We start from the raw sequence: 19,196 nt of genomic DNA on the forward strand, positions 1-19,196 counted from the left end.
CGACCATCAAGTCACATCCCTAGCCTTATTTTGTATTTTATTTAGAAACAGGGTCTCAGTGATTTGCTTAGCCAGTGACACCCTGTCTCTAAATAAAATATTAAAAAGGCTGGGGATTTGAAACTCAGTGGTTAAGTGCCCCCTGGATTCAGTCCCTGCTACAAAATAATAATAATAATAATAATAATAATAATAATAATAATAATAATAATAATAAAATGCTGGTGAGGCGAGGACGTACTCTCATACATTGTCTACAAATGAATATAACCACTTTGGGAAATAGTATGGAGATTTCTCAAAAAAACTAGGAATAAAACTACTATATGACTCAGCTATCCCACTCCTTGATATTTATTCCAAAGAAATAAAGTCAGCATAGTAGAGTGATATACTTATGTTAATGTTTATAGCAGCACAACTCACAATAGCCAAGATGTGGGACCAATTCAGTGCCTGTCAATAGGTGAATTAAGAAAATGTAGTATATATACAAAATGGAGTTTTACTCAGCCATAAAAAAGAATGAAATTATGGCTTTTGCTAGTAGATGGATGGAACCTGAGAACATCATGCTAAGAGAAATAAGACAAATTTAGAAAATTAAGAGTCAAAAGTTTTTTCTCATATGCAAAAACTAGAGAAAAAAATGGGTCTGGGAAAAAAGAGTCTGATATCATAAAGATAAAGGGGGAAGGTCAGTGGAGAAGAAAGAGATTGAGTGGGGAAGGAAGAGGTATAGAAAAGGGGGAGAAAATTTGAAATGAATTTGACAAAATTACACTATGTGCAGGTATAAATATACCTCTGAGCTACAATCCCAGCTCCTCTTCAGTGTTTTTTAACATGAATGGGTGCTGGATTTTATGAGAGGCCTGTTATGCATCTATTGAGAATGATTCTTGTCCTTGATTCTATTTATGTGATGAATTACACTTACTGATTTGTGTATGTTGAATCAGCCTTGCATTCCTGGGATGAAACCTACTTGATCTTGATGTACTATCTCTTGGTGTGATTTTTTTAATGCATTTTGCTAATATTTTATTAAGGATTTTTGCCTCTATGTTCATTAGTGATATTGGTCTGTAGTTTTCTTTCCTCGATGTGCCTATGTCTGGTTTTTGTGTCAGGGTTATACTGGCTTCATAGAATGTATTTGGGAGTGTTCCCTCCCTTTCAGTTTCATGGAATAATTTGAGGAAAACTGGTACTAGTTCTTTGAAGGTCTTATCTAAAGAACTCAGCTGAGAATCCATCCAGTCCTGGGCTTTTCTTTGTTAGAAGACTTAATTGCTGCTTCAGTTTCATTGCTTGATATTGGTCTGTTTAGGTTTTTGTATCTTTCTGGTTCAATTTGGGCAGGTCATATGTGTCTAGAAATTTGTTAGTGTCTTCTAGATTTTGTAGCTTATTGGGAGTATAAATTCTCAAAATATTTCTAATGATCCTCTGGATTTCAGAAGTATCTGTGGTGTTACTTTTTTTTTTTTTTTTTTAGGTGGACACAGTATCTTCATTTTATTTTTATGTGGTGCTGAGGATCGAACCCAGTGCCTCACACATGCCAGGCGAGCGTGTTACCACTCGAGCCACATTCCCAGCCCCTGTGGTGTTACTTTTTCATCTCAAATTTTGTTAATTTAGGTCTTCTCTTTCTTTTGGTTAGTTTGGCTAAGGGTTTATTGATCTTGTTTATCTTTTCAAAGAACCAAATCTTTGTTTTACTGGTCCTGTATATATATATATTTTTAATTCTCAATTTCATTAATTTTGACTCTGATCTTAATTATTTCCTGTCTTTTACTGATTCTGGAATTAGTTTGTTCTTCCTTTTCTAAAGGCTTGTGGTGCAGAATTAGATTGTTTGGGATCTTTTTTTTTTTTTTTTTAATATAGGTACTCAAGCTGTAAACTTTACTCTTAGAACTGCCTTCATACTGTCTCAGAGATTTTAATATGTTCTCATTTGTTTCTAAGAATTTATTGACTACTTCTTTCATTTTTCTATGATCTGTTCCTCATTTTAAAAAGAATTATTCAATCTCCATATGTATATGTGCTTTCTATAATTTTTCTTGTTATTGATTTCTAGTTTCATTACATTATGATCTGATAGGATACATGAAATTATATCTGTTTTGGAGTATTTGCTAAGACATTGTGACCTAGAATATGGTCTAATTTAGAAGAGGTTCTATGAGCTGCTGAGAAGAAAATAAATTCAGCTGTTCTGGAGTGAAATATTCTGTAGATATCTGTTAGGTCCATTTGATTATTATTTATATTGGAAATATCTTTATTAATTTTTATGTTTGAATCATTTGTCTATTGGCAATAGAGGTGTGTTGAAATCCCCCAGTATTCTTGTACTGTGGTCTTTCTGGGATTTAATGTCATGAAAATTTTTTCATTTTCTTTTTTTATGTAATTAGGTGTAATGATACTTGAGGCATGAATACTTACTATTGTTATATCTTTATTGGGTTGTTTCTTTTACCAGTATATAATTGCTTTCTTTTTTCCTCTGCTGATTAATTTTGCTTAAAATCTACATTGTCAGATATGACAGTAGCTGCTCCTGCTTGTTTTCAGACTCCATTTGCATGGAATATTTTTTTCCATCCCTTTACTTTTAGCCTGTGAGTGTCTTTGCCTGTGAGTCTCTTGCAAACAGCATATAGTTGGATCTTGTTTCTTAATCCATTCTGCCAATCTTTTAATTGGGAAAATGAGACCATTTACATTTGGTGTTATTATGGATAGGTGTTTGTTACTTCCTGCCATTTTGGTTTGTTTACCATATTTAATTTGGTCTTGATTTTCATTTAGGTCATTGCTGTTTTAGTCAGCTTTATCTATTTGGGAGCTTTGGGATTTGTTTCTGAGTTCTTCTGTGTGCAGTATATCTTTAAGTATTTTTTGTAGAGGTGGTTTAGTGAATTCTTTTAGTTTATTCTTATCATGGAAAGTTTTTTCTTCTCATTCAATTCTGAAAGTTTTGCTGGTATAGCAATCTTGGCTGAAAATTGCCTTTTTTTTTTTGAGCTTGGAATATCTCATTCCAGGCTCTACTTGATTTTAGGGTCTGAGTTAGGAAGTCAGAAGTGAACCTTATTGGTTTGCCTCTAAATGTGACCTGCTGTTTTTCTCTTGGAGCTTTTAATATTCTTTCCTTATTTTCTATTTTAGGTATTTTGATTACGATATATCTTGTAGAGGTTCCTTTTTGATCTTATCTGTTTGGGGTTCTATATGCATCCTATATGTGGATGTAATTTCTAAGATGAGGAAAGTTTTTTACTGTTTTCTCACTGAAGAGGTTCTTAATGCCTTTAGCCTGTATTTCCATGTTCTGACTTGGGTTTGATCTCTTATTATCGTCTCTTCTTGTTGTTTCCTGATCATAGTCTTTCATTTTTTACCCCTTTATGGCATACAGAGTATTCAAGTTCATGTAACCTGTTTTTGAGGCCAGAAGTTCTATTTTCTACATAATCTATTCTAATGGTGATACTTTCAAGTGAATTTTTTTATAACTTCATTTCATTTATTTTTTATGTGGTTCTGAGAATCCAACCCAGTGCCTCACACATGCTAAGCAAGCACTCTACCACTGAGCCACAACCCCAGCCCTCAAGTGAATTTTTATTTTAGAATTTTTGTTTGTTTTATTAACTGCTATTTGCTGAGTGTGTATACAGTGGATGATACATAGTATTGATCATAGTATCTAATTTTCTTTTTTTAATTCATATATTTTCTAGTTGTAGATGGACACAATACCTTTTTTTAATATTTACTTTTTTAGTTACAGGTAGACATGATGTCTTTATTTTACTTTATGTGGTGCTAAGGATCGAACCCAGTGCCTCACATGTGCTGGGTGAGCATTCTACCACTGAGCCACTGCCCCTGCCCCTCAAGTGAATTTTTAATTTTAATTTTGAATTTTTAATTCAGTGTGCCCTTCATTTCCAGGAGTTCTGATTGATTTCTTTTCAATATCCCTATGTATTTTGAAATGGTGTTTTACCTCCTGTATTTGCTCTTTTAATTTGTTCCTTAGATCTTCTTTCAGTTCAGTGAACATCTTTGTTGTTGTAGGTGGAATACAATACCTTTATATTATTTATTTATTTTTATGTGGTTCTGAGAATCGAACCCACTGCGTCATATGTGCCAGGCAAACACTCTACCACTGAGCCACAACTCCAGTTCATTGAACATCTTAATAATCAGTTTTTTATAGTCTTTCTCTTGAATTTCATTCACTTCCACATTTGTGGGTTCCTTTGTTGGGGGATTGTGAATTTGGGGGAGAGATTTGTTTGCCTCTTTCCTCACGTTTTCCAAGGTCTCAGACTTGTACATCATTCGAGATGGATTCCCCATCCTCTATTATACATGTGAACTTTGGTATGAATAGATATTTTTAAAGATATATTTATGGTAGGAGTATTTTAAATTCAAGTTAATTATTAAAATTCTGATCTTATACATGTGTATGTCCTTTCTCACATATTGGGAATCCTAATTTTCAACGGCTCTAGAAATAATAGAACTTCACACAAGTACTCATTTGTTTCTTCCCACAGTGCTTATACAACATTCAGAATACCAAAACTATCAATGTGATTAATGAAAACAGGTGAAGATTATTTAGATAAGCCAGGTACACTGGCACATGCCTATAATCCCAGCAGCTTGGGAGGCTGAAGCAAGAGGATCTCGAGTTCAAAGAAGGCTTCAGCAACTTAATGAGGCACTGAGCAACCCAGTGAGACCCTGTCTCTAGATAAAATATTTAAAAATGGCTAGGATGTGGCTCAGTTCTAAGTGAACCTGGGTTCAATCCCTGGTATAGGGGAAAAATTTATTAATAGGTTTATTGAAGTATACTTAATAATAGACTGTACATATTAAAATTGTACAATTTGATAAGTTTGATATATATGTATATACACATGAACCCTTTAGCAAAATGTCTAACATATTCATTACCACAAAAATTCTCCTATCTGGGCTGGGATTGTGGCTCAGCGGTAGCGCACTTGCCTGGCATGTGTGAGGCATTGGGTTTGACTCTCAGCACCATGTATAAATAAATAAAATAATTATCTATCAACAACTAAGAAAAAAATAAAAAATTCTGCTGTTCTTTAAAAAAAATTTTAATTTATTTGTTCTAATCAGTTATACACGACAGCAGAATGCTCTTCGATTCATTGTACACAAATAGAGCACAATTTTTCACTTCTCTGGTTGTACATAAAGTGGGGTCACACCATTCGTGCAATCATACATGTACCTAGGGTAATGATGTCCATCTCATTCCACCATCATTCCTGTCCCCATGCCCCTTCCCCATCTCTCCTCCCCTTTGCCAAATCCAAACTTATTTCACTCATCCCATGTCCCCTCCCCATTATAGATTAGCACCCACTTATCAGAGAAAAGTGTTTTTTTGGGATTGGCTTACTTCACTTAGCATGATATTCTCCAATTCCATCCAATTTCCTATAAACGCCATAATTTCATTCTCTTTTATTGCTGAGTAATATTCCATTGTGTATGTATACCCCAGTTTCTTTATCTATTCATCTATTGAAGGGCATCTAGGTTGATTCCACAGTTTGGCTTTTGTGAATTGTGATGGCTATGTCACTGTAGTATGCTCTTTTTAAGTCCTTTTGGTATAGACCAAGGACTGGGATAGTTGGGTCAAAAGGTGATTCCATTCCAAGTTTTTTATGGAATCTCCATTCTACTTTCCAGATCGATTGTACCAACTTGCATTCCTACCAGCAATGTACATGTGTGCCTTTCCCCCCACATCCTTGCCAACACTTGTTTCTTGTATTCTTGATATCTGCCATTCTGACTGAAGTGAGATGAAATATAGAGTAGTTTTGATTTGCATTTCTCAAATTACTAGAGATGTTGAGCATTTTTTTTTCATATATTTGTTAATCAGTTGTATATCTTCTTCTGAGAAGTGCCTATTCAGTTCCTTAGCCCAATTATTGATTGGGTTGTTTGTTTTTTTCAGTGCTAAGTTTTTTTAGTTCTTTATACATTCTGGAGATTAGCGTTCTATCTGATGTGCGTGTGGTAAAAATTGGCCCCCATACTGTAGGGTCTCTCTTCACCTCATTGATTGTTTCTTTTTGCTGAGAAGAAGCTTTTTAGTTTAAATTCATCCCATTTATTGATTCTTAATTTTATTTCTTGCACTTTAGTAGTCTTTTTAAGGAAATTGGGGCCTAATCTGACATGATGAAGATTTGGGCCTGCTTTTTTCTTCTTTTAGGCATAGGATCTCTGGTCTAATTCTTCTAGGTCCTTGATCCACTTTGAATTGAGTTTTGTGCATGGTGAGATAGGGGTTTAATTTCATTTTGCTACATATAGATTTCCAATTTTCCCAGCACCATCTGTTGAATAGACTTATCTTTTCTCATGTGTGTTTTGGGCGCCAAGACTCATCAAGGAAAGAAAACTTCAGACCAATATCCTTGATGAACATAAATGCAAAAATTCTCAATAAAATTCTGACAAATCACATTAAAAAGATAGTGCACCATGATCAAGTTGGGTTCATCCCAGGGATGCAAGGTTGGTTCAACATATGAAAATTAATAAACACAATTCACCACATCAGTAGACTCAAAGATAAGAATCATACGATTATATCAATGGATGCAGAGAAAGCATTTGACAAAATATAAGCACCCTTTCATGTTCAAAACACTAGAAAATCTACGGATAGTAGGAACATACCTCAACATCATAAAAGCTATTTATGCTAAACCCAAGGCCAATATCATTCTAAATGGAGAAAAATTGGAAGCATTTCTCTAAAAACTGGAACAAGACAGGGATGCCCTCTTTCACCACTTCTATTTAACATAGAGGTAAAATACCTTTTTGAGGAAAACTACAGAACACTAAAGAAAGAAACTGAAGAAGATCTTAGAAGATGGAAAGATCTCCCATATTCTTGGATATGCAGAATTAATATTGTCAAAATGGCCATACTACCAAAAGCACTACACAGATTCAATGCGATACCAATTAAAATCCCAACATCATTCTCATAGAAATAGAAAAGTAATCATGAAATTCATTTCCAAAAATAAAAGAGACCCAGAATAGCCAAAGCAAACCTTAGCAAGAAGAATGAAGCAGGGGGCATCACAATACCAGACCTTAAACTATACTACAGAGCCATAGTAACAAAAATGGCATATAATTGGTATCAAAACAGACATGTAGACCAGTGGTACAGAATTGAAGACAGAGGTCTGGGGTTATGGCTCAGCAGTAGAGCACTTGCCTAATATGTGTGAGGCCCTGGGTTCAATCCTCAGCACCACATAAAAATAAATTAATTAATTAAATAAAGGTATTGTGTCTAACTACAACTAAAAAATAAATATTAAAAAAAAGAGAAGACACAGAGACAAACCTACATAAATATGGTTATCTCCTATCCTTTTTTAATCTTTTCTTTCTGTTTCTTCCTGTGTCATGCCCATCTCCAGGCGTTTTTGTGGCTATAGATTAATTTGTATTTTTTAGAAATTTATGTAAATGGAATGACCTCTATCATCTGGTTTCTTGTATTGAGACTGAAATTCATGTTGTTTGTTGCTTGAATCAACACTTCATTCTTTTTTATTTCTTAGCAGTAGTCTATTATAGGGCTATCTCATAATGTTTTTTGTTTTTATTCATTCACCTGTAGATAGATATTTGAGTTATTTCTAGTTTGGGGCTATTACAAATAAAACTGCTTTCCAGAATCATGTCTAAGTGTTTACATGGACATTTGCTTTCATTTCACATAGGAGTGAAGCAAGTGGATAATATGGTAGGTAGGTACATGTATAATTTAAGTAAAACTTTTCTAAAGTGGTTTTATCACTGTACACCAACTATCGAAATTCTACTTCCTCCTTTCAATTCTTAGTAGGGTTACTCTTGTGCATTTTGGACATTTAAATACATGTGTAATGGTATCTTACTATATTTTAATTTGCATTTTGCTTATAACTAGTGGTTTGCCATCTCTATATGAAATGTCTGTTCAGGTCTTCTCCCTACTTAGAAAAAAATTGTTGTTGTTGTTGTTTTTTAATTGAACTTTTTTTTCATGGGTACAATATCTTTGTTTTGTTTATTTATTTTTATGTAGTGCTGAGGATCAAACCCAGTGTCTCACATATGCAAGGCAAACACTGCCACTGAGCCACAACCCCAGCCCTTTTCTATTGAACTTTTAAGATTTTTTTTTTTCCAGAATTCTGAATACAGATACTTTATCAACTATGTGATTTGCCCTTGGGATCAGTCCCCAGTACTGCAAAGCAAAACAAAACAAAAACAAAAAGAAGGCTAATATCCGAGAAAACAAGTTGTATGTGAAAGCCTTGGCCAGTTCAATACCACTTATGTAAAATTTTTAAACACAAAACAATTAGATGTTTTTATAGACACTGTCATTTGTATCAAAAATTTAAACAATGGGGATTACCAAGGATACACACCAGAGCCAGGATAATGGTTAATTCTGGGAAGGGAGAGATTCAGAGAAATGCAATCTTTAGATAATACCTGTAGAATTAATTTCTTATGAAATTATATGAAACAGATGCGGCAAGCATTTTATCTGGGAAATGTCTATGCTTACAGTGTCTAAAATATATTTTACATAGAGATATGTATGTGTTTCACTGATTTATAAAAAGATTAGTATAATTCTTATAATTTTAATTACTTCCTTTTATTAGCTATAAAATAATCTCTCCCACATAAATCTTATCCACATAGTTAGTTACATTTTGATAATCTACTAAGTAAAATTATTCCCATACTTGTAAGACCTATTTCCTTAAAAAAGTAGTGTCATGATTTTTATCATACAGTGGTCCCCCCTCCCATCCTTGGGGGATATGTTCCCAAGACCCTCAGTGGATACTTGAAACTATAGATAATACTAAACCCTATACATACTATTTTTTCCCACTGTATGCCTTGTGGTGTTGCCATGTTATACAAGAAGTGGTCTGTTCGATACTTTTTATACCTGGTGTTGCCTTTGCATCACTACTTTTGTGCTTTGGGGACCTTTATTAAGTAAAATAAGGGCTCCTTGAACAACAGCACTATGATATTTTGATAGTTGACTACAGATTGATTACCGGGAAGGTCATATATAAGCATGGATTTGCTGAATGAAGGGATAAATTACATCCCAGAAGGGATGGAGTGGGAAGGCCTGAGATTTCATTTTGCTACTCAGAATGGCACACAATTAAAAAACTTATGAATTGGTTATTGGAATTCTCTACTTATTTTTTTTCTCAAATGAAACCCTTCATAAATTTGTGAGTGGCCCCTGCACATGGGGCATTCACATGCTAATCTTCTCTGTATCATTCCAATTTTAGTATATGTGCTCCCAAAATGAGCACTCTACTTAATGTTTTCAGACTATAGTTCATTGTGGTTGACTGAAACCTAGGAAAGTGAAACCACAGATAAAGGGGAACTACTATACTCTATGAGATTCCAGTGAAATTGTCAGATCTGTGGGGGCCATTCTCTTTCCTGTTAGAGACCCTCATTAATTTTACTTTGAAGTATCCCAGAAGACATATTGTAGATTTCATGGCATTTAATCCAAGTAAAGCAGATTATATTGAGATAATGTCCCTTTCTTTTTCATAATGCACTTATTCTACATCTTCCAAAATAAAAAGACTTTGTTATGCTGTCATCTGATTTTTTTTTTTTTTTTTTGCTTTTGACATCTAGTCTGACTTTTATATCCCGAATTTCATTTTATCATCTTTTGAAATCTTGCCTGGTAGGCACCACTTGTTGAACCAGAAAGACCCAAAAAGCATTAACACTAACAATATTCAGGTTATTCTTAAATGGGTTGCCAGAAGGCATAAACTTTTTGAATTGGTAGCATGTGGAACTTGCATAGCACCCTTTTCTTCTCATTAGAAATGGGAAGAAATAAAACGTCCCTCTGTCAATACTAACTTTTGTTCAGTTTCATCCTCCGAAGTCTTACTGCATGAAGACTGGTGTTACTCATAGCTAAAACAATTGAAAGGGAGAAGGAAGGGTATGGAAACCCTATTCATTATTTTTGTTTGTCTTCCAAAAAGAACTTAGGTCATTGAATGTTAGATCATTTTTAGCCCGTGACCCGCGCGGGCTTGATGAAAGAAGGTTCCAGTAGTGAGAAACCGCTAGGGAGTTTTAAATTAAAGAGACAAGACTCTAATTACCTTTAAACCGCTCCAGGATGGTTTCTCCTAGCTCCAGCCTCAGCCACCTATTTTGGTAGCAAGGTTAACTGAAGAAGCTAGAGAGAGAGAACACGGGGAGCAGCGTCCCAAGGTCAGGGGCGATGATTGGGTCTCGGGGTAGTGGCCAGACTCGCCTCTGCACAGACAAGCCCTGAGACCTGGAGAAGGGTGGGGAAAGCTCTGACACAGCTGTCGCCTAAGCTCCTCTCACCCAGCCAGGGAGGTAACTCAAATCACGTGGGAGGATGGCCTCCCACAATCATTTAATATATTAGCAGTTTCAGAAAATTTGTGGACGCACACATTTCTTTACAATAAACACAAATAGATCTGGAACATTTATTTGATATGATAATTCTTCCATTTTGATAATATTTGTTTTTCTTTTAGGAAGCCATAGTTTGGGAATTTTCTTGTTCCCGCTAACAACATAAATATTTTAGAACAGTATTGTAAGATTTTTCTTTACCTTAATTTAGGCTATTCCATCCTCAAATGAAAGTCAATTGTATTTTATAATACATTTGGTTTTGTATTTTATAATACATTTGTATTTTGTTTTCAAACCAGGTTTAAGTTAATAAAGTCCTCCCATTCAGCAAATACCTATTGTATAAGAAGTGGTTGTGGGGGGATAATAGTGAAACAGAGCACTCTGTATCCCCTTCCCTCAGTACAAACAGCTAAAGAAATGAAATGGCTTTTTTTTGTTGTTGTTCTTGTTATATTTTAAAAGTTTTTCCTAAACTAGATTTCTGAGAAATGCTCTCTCTTAACTAATGAATAGTAACTGTCCACGAGGGGAGTTGGAGGGAGGAGGAGACATATATTAATGAAACAAAAGGCTTTGATTTCTTTGAAATATTCTTGTGACAAGAAGCTAGAAAAAAATATACAATGGTTCTTTTTTTTTAAAATATAGTTCTAGCTCTTCAAATACATACATACTTAATGAAACCAAAATTGAGTGCTCCTAAAGTAGGCTGATCTATATATAATAGCATTTCCCAAAGTAGAGCTTTAGTGGGCGGTCCCCATTAACTCCCCCTCCATGTCCTCATTGCGTATTCCCCTCAACTTACTCCATAGATATATCAAGATGTGCAATTTGTAATTAAAATAATTCTACGTAACGTAATTATGGTCACAAGGGTCTTTGAAAAGTATGGAGGAAAAGCTTTGTAATTGCTGCTTCACAGAATTTCACAGTTGTGAGAGAAGCCTGGTATATAGTATAAAGAACATATACTATAGGGTCCAACAGACTTAAATACAATCTTACTTATTCTCAATTTACCCAGGGCAAATTTGCTAACTTCTCTATACATTGGTTTTCTGGTTTGAAAAATGAAGGTGACAATCCTTTGTATGAAAATTGCACAACAAAGATCCTTACTATTCATGTATTTCATTTGTTCAGCTAATGTATTGGTGTTGTACTGGACTCTTTAATGGTTTCTACTAGTGTTAATAATTGATGAACATTTTGTCAGGCCTTATTCTATTGTCAGACTACCTAAGACAGGATATGATCCACATTATAACACATTAAAGTTTCAATCCAACATCTCTAAAAAAAGAATGACAAGAAAGATAGCAAAAAAAAAAAAAAAAGACTGTTTTTTAATTATAAGGGTAATAGAAAGAGGCATAATATTTTTACTGGAATAAGATTGCCAGGAGAGTTATATTCTCATCAGATGACAGTAACTTCTGAATAAATAAAATGACTAGTTTTTATTCATATGAGGTAAAATTAAGCTCTCTGAAAAGGCTGTAGTTTTTCAGGACTTTCTAAGGTTTAGGAAGGGAATGATTGGATTCTGTGTTCAAATATCTAAGTAAAAGCACCCCTAAAACAAAACGAAAGTACCCAAAGAGTTTTGAGTTGATGTCTGATTATTTCTGTCCTAGGAACCTAAAAACGAGAACACATTTCAATAAGGCTACCTTTCTGTCTCTCTTGAGCCTTTGAAATGCTCAAATGATATGTTTATAAGTGCATTATTAACCCAGCCATAGCCACTTGCCTTTTGTTGAATGAGTCCAAGGCTTGTAAACCGAAAGGGACATAATATTGGGAAAGAGTTGTTGACAAAGGAGCTACTGATTTTCATCCATGGTAATATATAATATAAGGTCAGTAGTCATCATATTAAATGCCTGAAAAGGATTCTTTTAAATATTGCCATCTCCTAAGGGTTTGTTTGCTAGAGAGGAAAATTACATTGTTTATCATTTGTAACAGGAGGGGAAGGAATACAAAAAGTTCAGGTGAAAATGTGCATCTAGTAAAGGTAGGCGTAAAAGTCAGGATTCTTGGACTGTAAAATCAACTGAAACTTTGACAAAAGAGGATTTGTTATCATTCAAGACAGGTAAAAGTAGAACTGGCTTTAGACATATTTAAAATGCAAGTCTTGAATATTGTGAATCTTTCCCTTTCTTTTCTCTGAAAATTGTGTTTATGTTTTTGAATTATTTTTTTCCATATACCAGAGGGCAGCCCCTGTTCGTCATCCTTTCAGCTCTTTAACCAAAGAGTAAAGAGGACTTCTCCCAGCCTCAAATTTCTAGTCTGTTGGGGGGTGTGTGGTCTGTTTGCCAGCAGAATAACATGGGAGAGAACATTGACTGGGAAAACACAAATAATAGCCACCTCAAGTGGAAATTGTTATTGTAAGTGCCAGGAAAGGGTCTCTTCATGGCAGAAGAGACTATGGGTTATATGTGGTCCTAGCAAATGTTATACCATACTACTATTGCTGTCTCCCTGTCCTGATCCCGTTTTATCTCCATATTTTCCCCTGAATAGTGCAGTACCCTACAAACTGCCAGGCTACTCACCTTGGACAGTCATCTGGGACCCTAGGGAAGAGTTTGCTGAAAATTCTACAGTGCTACCAGATTCATTCCGTTCCTATTTCTGATTAACAGCTTCTGTATGTGACAGATTAGTATTTCTTTCCTTTTTTTCCCCCTTTTTCCTTCTTAATTTTTAAGCTAAAACTTAAATAGTTGCAGAGGAAATGTAGGGGTCATGGGAAAAGATGCATCTCTCTGTCCAAATCTTACTTGTAGAGGCAAGGATCCTACTATTCGGTATTATAGTGTTAATTGTACACTTTAATCTTCAGGACTTTATTTTAAGGCTAGTAAAATTCATTTCTTGATCAAGATGTAGAGTATTTTATTATTTCAAATGTCTACAATTAAAATATAGAGTTGAAGTGATTATTCTGTTAGGGCATTCCCCACTCCCCAGCTAGCATAGCTCTGGTGTAACTTTTAAGGTGTCTGATTTTACAAAGGAAAATCTGCATCAGTCTTTAAAGTTACAGTTAAAAAATTACGTCAATGGTACAGCCAGATGGTATTCTGACACTCACTGTAAGTATTCTAGGATTTTTCTAAAATAGCTGGCTCAAATAGAAAAGTCATCTTCTTCCAAGTATGTTTCTGTCCTTTTATCTTGGTTGTGTGTTTTAACTATAACACTTATCTTAAAATCATAAAAGCAGAGTGGAGAATTAAACTATTCCAAAATTTCCTATGCATTTCTTCATCCAGGTTTCACTTCCTGATGTAAGAACCTACTCTCATAAATGAGGTATAACTATACATTCATGATGATGCCTTATCAAATAGTGACATTCAAGAAATTGTCAGTATGGACATTCTTCTATAGGTCAAGGACATAGTTATTTTGAAAAAGGTGAGAAAGAATGCCAACTACCTAACTGATTTCAGACAGATCTAGTTTAAATTGCATTCTGAACTTCATAATAAAAATATGAATTAATTTTTGAAGAGGATGACAATGTGTGAGTCCTTGATCCTTTTAGCTTAGTTTACCATAATTAAGCTGAGAAAATGTAGGGTGACCAAACCTTTACAGAACTGTTATTGCAACTTGATGGGTATAGATTTAAATTTTTGAAAATTAAAAATTTTGCAGGCATGGTAGTACATGCCTGTAATCCCAGTGGCTCAGGAGGCTGAGGCAGGAGGATCACATATTCAAAGTCAGCCTGAGCAAAAGCAAGGCGCTAAGGAACTCAGTGAGACCCTGCCTCCAAATAAAATACAAAATAGGGCTGGGGATGTGGCTCAGTGGTCAAGTGTCCCTGAGTTCAATCCCTGGTATCCCCCCCCAAAAAAAAATCCAAAATTAAAAGTTTTTAAATATTTTTAATCCTCCTTCAGTATAGCCTTAGATTTCTAGACCTAAATATAATCAAAGGAGTATTAAAGGAGGAAAAATATCTGTCAACTATTTGCATTTGGACTGGGGTTATAGGAGCCTTAATACTGGAATCCTGACACCTGGGCATCAGAGGAGGAACATTTAATGGACCATTTATAAAAGTCAGTCAAAAACCCAGGTAGATCTCGGAGACGTTTCTCTCTTTCCCCACTCCAACACCCACTTCCAAACAGCACAGAGAAAAAGAGGAATTTTGAAACATCTTCTTTTTCCTCAACAAAGAAGTGCGCCATCATACCTGGCTATTCTTCACTTCTTTGTTGAGGAAAATGAAGATATTTCAAAATTCCTCTTTTTCTCTGTGCTTGGGAGTCTGAGGGAAGATGATCATAAGTTTGAGACCAGACTTAGCAATTAAGCAGGGCCCTAAACAGTTTAGGGGGATCCTGTCTCAAAATATAAAAATGACTGGGGATGTTGCTTAGGGGTTGAATGCCCCTAGGTTCAATCCCCAATATAAAAAATAAATAAATAAGAAATGAGGAATTAAAACTCTACTTTTACAAATCAACAGTGTCGGGAAACAGTTTTAGGAAATCCTTTACAATTGACAGATAAAGAACATTTCCTTTCTGTTAGAAAATAAAAGGCACATCCTTCTCCGGGCAGCTGGTTTGTAGAATAGCAGGACACTGTGGATGGATAGGATGTGATAGGATGGATATTTTTCCTTGTTTTCACACTTTGTGTTGTCTAATGTATGTTACAGTACCACATTCCATTTCCACTATTTCTAGCCAGAATTAAGTTCTTCTTAAGTTTAGTGGAACTTTGCTTGAGCTAATTACCTATATTTCAGTTTGGTTTGGGATATAATTCTTTTTAAAAATGAGGCACCAACATACAGGTTATTTTTATTTTCTAATATCTGAAGGCAGCTGCACAAAAAAAAAAAACCATTCAGATAGCAGAATATTTACATTTTGGTTATGCAAATTTAAAAATTATACTGTTATCATTTGCCATGCTCCTAAATGTAATTATTTCTTCTATTAAGAAAGTTCAATAAATTAATTTCATTTTGTGTGTGTACTTGGTTTTTTTCAGTTTATCCTTAAATAAGTAAAACTCAATTAATTGTTTTTCTATCTACATAGAAACTTACATACATTTCACATATTTCCTCTGAATTAAATCATGCTAAGTTGCAGGGAGAATTAGTTAGATGTTACTATTTGTTAGATTAAACCCAAGTTGTATTTCAGTTTTAAAAATGAATTATCTTTATTTGATGTAACTACCAGAACTTATTGGTATTGGAAAGCATTATTTTAAAACAGGCATTATAATTTTTACTTTGAATAGCTTGTAGTATAATATTGCTTTTTTCTGTTTGAAATTTTCTATAGTTGTGAGAGTATTAGGCACCATATCTGATGCTGATATGGATGTAATGACAAATACTCATTCATTTCAATATCTTCAATAACATACTAGACTTCAAATCTTAGCAGCTGGGAAACTGTTGAGGATATATCTCTTTTTACTTGTGATTCTTGTCTTTTTAGTCTCCTTCACAGATTGAATTTTCATTTTATGTTACAGTGAATATTCCATGTGTTTAAAATCAGGCTTTAATAAGGATTCTATTCCTTTTTTTAAGTAATGTTTTACAAGGTATACCACATACTAGTTGACAGAAATCTGTTTCTTGGTACTTGGCCAGTTCTATAATTTTTGAAGGTATTGACTGATTTTTTAGTAGATTAATCTTCCTTAGAACTAGAAATGACTGGATCCAGCACTGTGACATTTTTCTTTCTTAGATAAAGGAACTATACAGCTCAGATAACAAACCTAAAAAGTATGCACACAAGTCTTTTTTTACTCCTTTATCTGCCACAGGGCAAACTGTAAGTAAATTATTAAAATAACTAATTCAGTTTTGGGGTCATAGTTCCCTTGAAATTAAATAGTTGCTCATGTCATATCTTTTATAATAACACTGAGTAAAGTCAGAAGCCTTTTTTAAAAAAAAATTAATCGTCATAAGAATTAAGCAGAAAATATAACCTTATATGCCCAAGATGGGGCCAAAGAACACAGAAATGATGAATTATTTTCCTTCTAATATTAGAAATCTGACATGTAATTATTAGTCACATATTTGTACCACATCTCCCACCAGTTTAAGGTAAACATTTTTATGAAAGGTATGAACATAAAATATAAGAAAGGGGAAGAAAATGGACATTGAGTACATCTTTATTCCTCAGTAAGAACACATGTATATTATTGACCACATCATTTTAATTGGATTAATTAAGTCACCTACTTTGGACATACAAGTTTTTTTCCCCCAACTATTTTTTCACAATTATGAAAACTTTCCAATACCATTCTTGTATATAGTCTTATTTAATTTGATTCTGTTGTAAAAAGTCCCAGAAGTAAAATTACTAGGTCAAAAAGTCCACTCATGGGCTGGGGATATAGCTCAGTTGGTAGAGTGCTTACCCAGCATGCACAAGGCTGTAGGTTCAATCCCCTAACACCACAAAAAAGAAAAAGAAAAAAAGTTCACTTGTGTTTTAAGGACTTAGGTATACAATGCCAAATTACTCTGCAGAAATGTACTAATTAACACCTTTCATTATTAGAATAATTTTTGCCATGTCTATGAAAAAATTAATAACTCATGGCTCATGTTTTCAATTTTACTCAGTGTCCATTTTCAATGTACTCAATGCCTGTATTTTATGCTAGTACCTTTCTTAAAAATGTTTATCTTATACTTGTGGAAGATGTGGTACCAATATGTGACTATTGGTGTGGCAAAGTATTATTATTATTTTTTTTTGTTTTCTGATTTTGTTTTTAAATTAACATTTTATTTACACATAGTAAAATCATCCATTGTAAGTGTACAGATTGACTAATTTTGGTAATTATATACAAGTGTGGAATCACCATCACAATCAAGATATAGAATGAGTCTCCCACCCTAGAAAGTTTCCTCACACTCCTTTTTGCAGCTTATCTCCTTTCCCATTGGCAGCCCCAGGTAACCACTAATCTACTTTCTGTCACTATAGTTTTGTCTTTTCTAGACACTTATTTGTCTTTTCAAATAAATGGAATCATATAGTACCAGTCTTTTTTTGGGTTTGGCTTCTTTTACTTAGCATAATGTCTTGAGGGTTTTCTTTTCTTCTTCTTCTTTCTTCTTTCTTCTTTTCTTTCTTCTTCTTCTTTTTTTTTTTTTTTTCTCAGTGCTGGGATTGAACCCAGAGTCTTGCACATCCTGGGCAAGTACACTACCAACTGAGCTATATCCCCGGTCCTCATCCATATTTTTATGTTTTGTTGTGTTGTTGTTATTATTACTGGGGATTGAACCTAGGGGTGCTTAACCACTAAGCAACATTCCCAACCCTTTTTATTTTTTATTTTGAGACAGTTTTGCTAAATTGCTTATGCCCTCAGGCTTGGGGTTGTAGCTTTGTGGTAGAGCACTTGCCTCGCATGCGTGAGGCACTGGGTTTGATCCTCAGCACCACATAAAAATAAATAAATAAAATAAAGATATTGTGTCCGTCTACAACTAAAAAAAAAAAATTGCTTAGGCCCTCAGTAAGTTGTTGAGTCTGACCTTGAATTTGTGATCTTCCTGCCTCAGCCTTCCAAGTTGCCAGAATTACAGGCATGTGCCACCATGCCTGGCTTCAGAGTTGTTTTTAATTAAAGTTTCATTTGTTTGTATTATTGAGCTGCATTCTGTAACATAGATGTATTGCAATTTGTTTATCCATTCATTACTTGATGGGCATCTGAAGTGTGATAGGTTTTGTGAATCATTGCTACTTTGAACATTTGTGTCTTTACTGGATATATATTTTCATTGCTTTTGGAAATAGAGTTGCTAGGTCACATGGCACATATATGCTTACCTTCATAAGATTGTCATACTGCTTTCTAAAATATCTGTATGGTTTACATTTCCATCAGCAGTGTATAAGAGTTCAAATGTTCTCATATCCTCAGTAGTACATATTATTTTCACTATTTTTTTTCCTCCATGAATTCTTGTTTTTTGTTAGAGAAACATGACTATAATTACAATCTAGTATGGTTAGTGCTAGATGACAGTCAACTTTAGCCTTCTAGTGGGTGTACAGTGGAATCTTACTGTGGTTTTAATTTGTATTTCTCCGACTAGTGATGTTGAGTTTCTTTTTATGTGCTTATTGAGTATCTGTATATGTTCTTTTATAAAGCATGCAAATATTTTGCCTTTTTTTTTTTTTGATACTAGGGATTGAACTCAGATGTTTAACCACTAAACCACATCCTCCCAACCTTTATTATACTTTATTTAGAGATAGGGTCTTGCTAAATTGCTTGGGGCCTTGCTAAGTTGCTGAGGCTGGCATCGAACTCACAATCTTCTTGCATCAGCCTCTCGATCTGCTGGGATTACAGGTATGAGCCACTCTGCCTGGCATTTTTGCCCATTAATAATCAGATTGTTAGTTATTTTGGATACAAGTCTTTGTCAAATAGGTGTTTTAAATATCATCTCCTATTTAGTGGTTTGCCTTTTCATTTTCATTTTCTTAGTCTCTTTGGAAGAGCAAAAGTTCTTAATGTGGTTCTTA

At 34.3% G+C, this 19,196-nt stretch overlaps 1 protein-coding gene and 1 pseudogene across 3 annotated transcripts in view; one reads left to right on the forward strand and one right to left on the reverse strand.

Annotated features, from left to right (window-relative positions):
* Nlk (nemo like kinase) overlaps positions 1–19,196 on the forward strand; it is a 149,026-nt gene that overhangs the window by 48,347 nt on the left and 81,483 nt on the right. The gene's annotated exons all lie outside the window — the stretch shown is intronic.
* LOC124094339 (U6 spliceosomal RNA) lies at positions 9,367–9,479 on the reverse strand (annotated as a pseudogene).

This window comes from Marmota monax, unplaced genomic scaffold, assembly GCF_021218885.2.
Source record: "Marmota monax isolate L192 unplaced genomic scaffold, Marmota_monax_Labrador192_F-V1.1 WCK01_AAM20220418_F8-fsc00138, whole genome shotgun sequence".
NCBI classification, from domain to species: Eukaryota; Metazoa; Chordata; class Mammalia; order Rodentia; family Sciuridae; genus Marmota; species Marmota monax.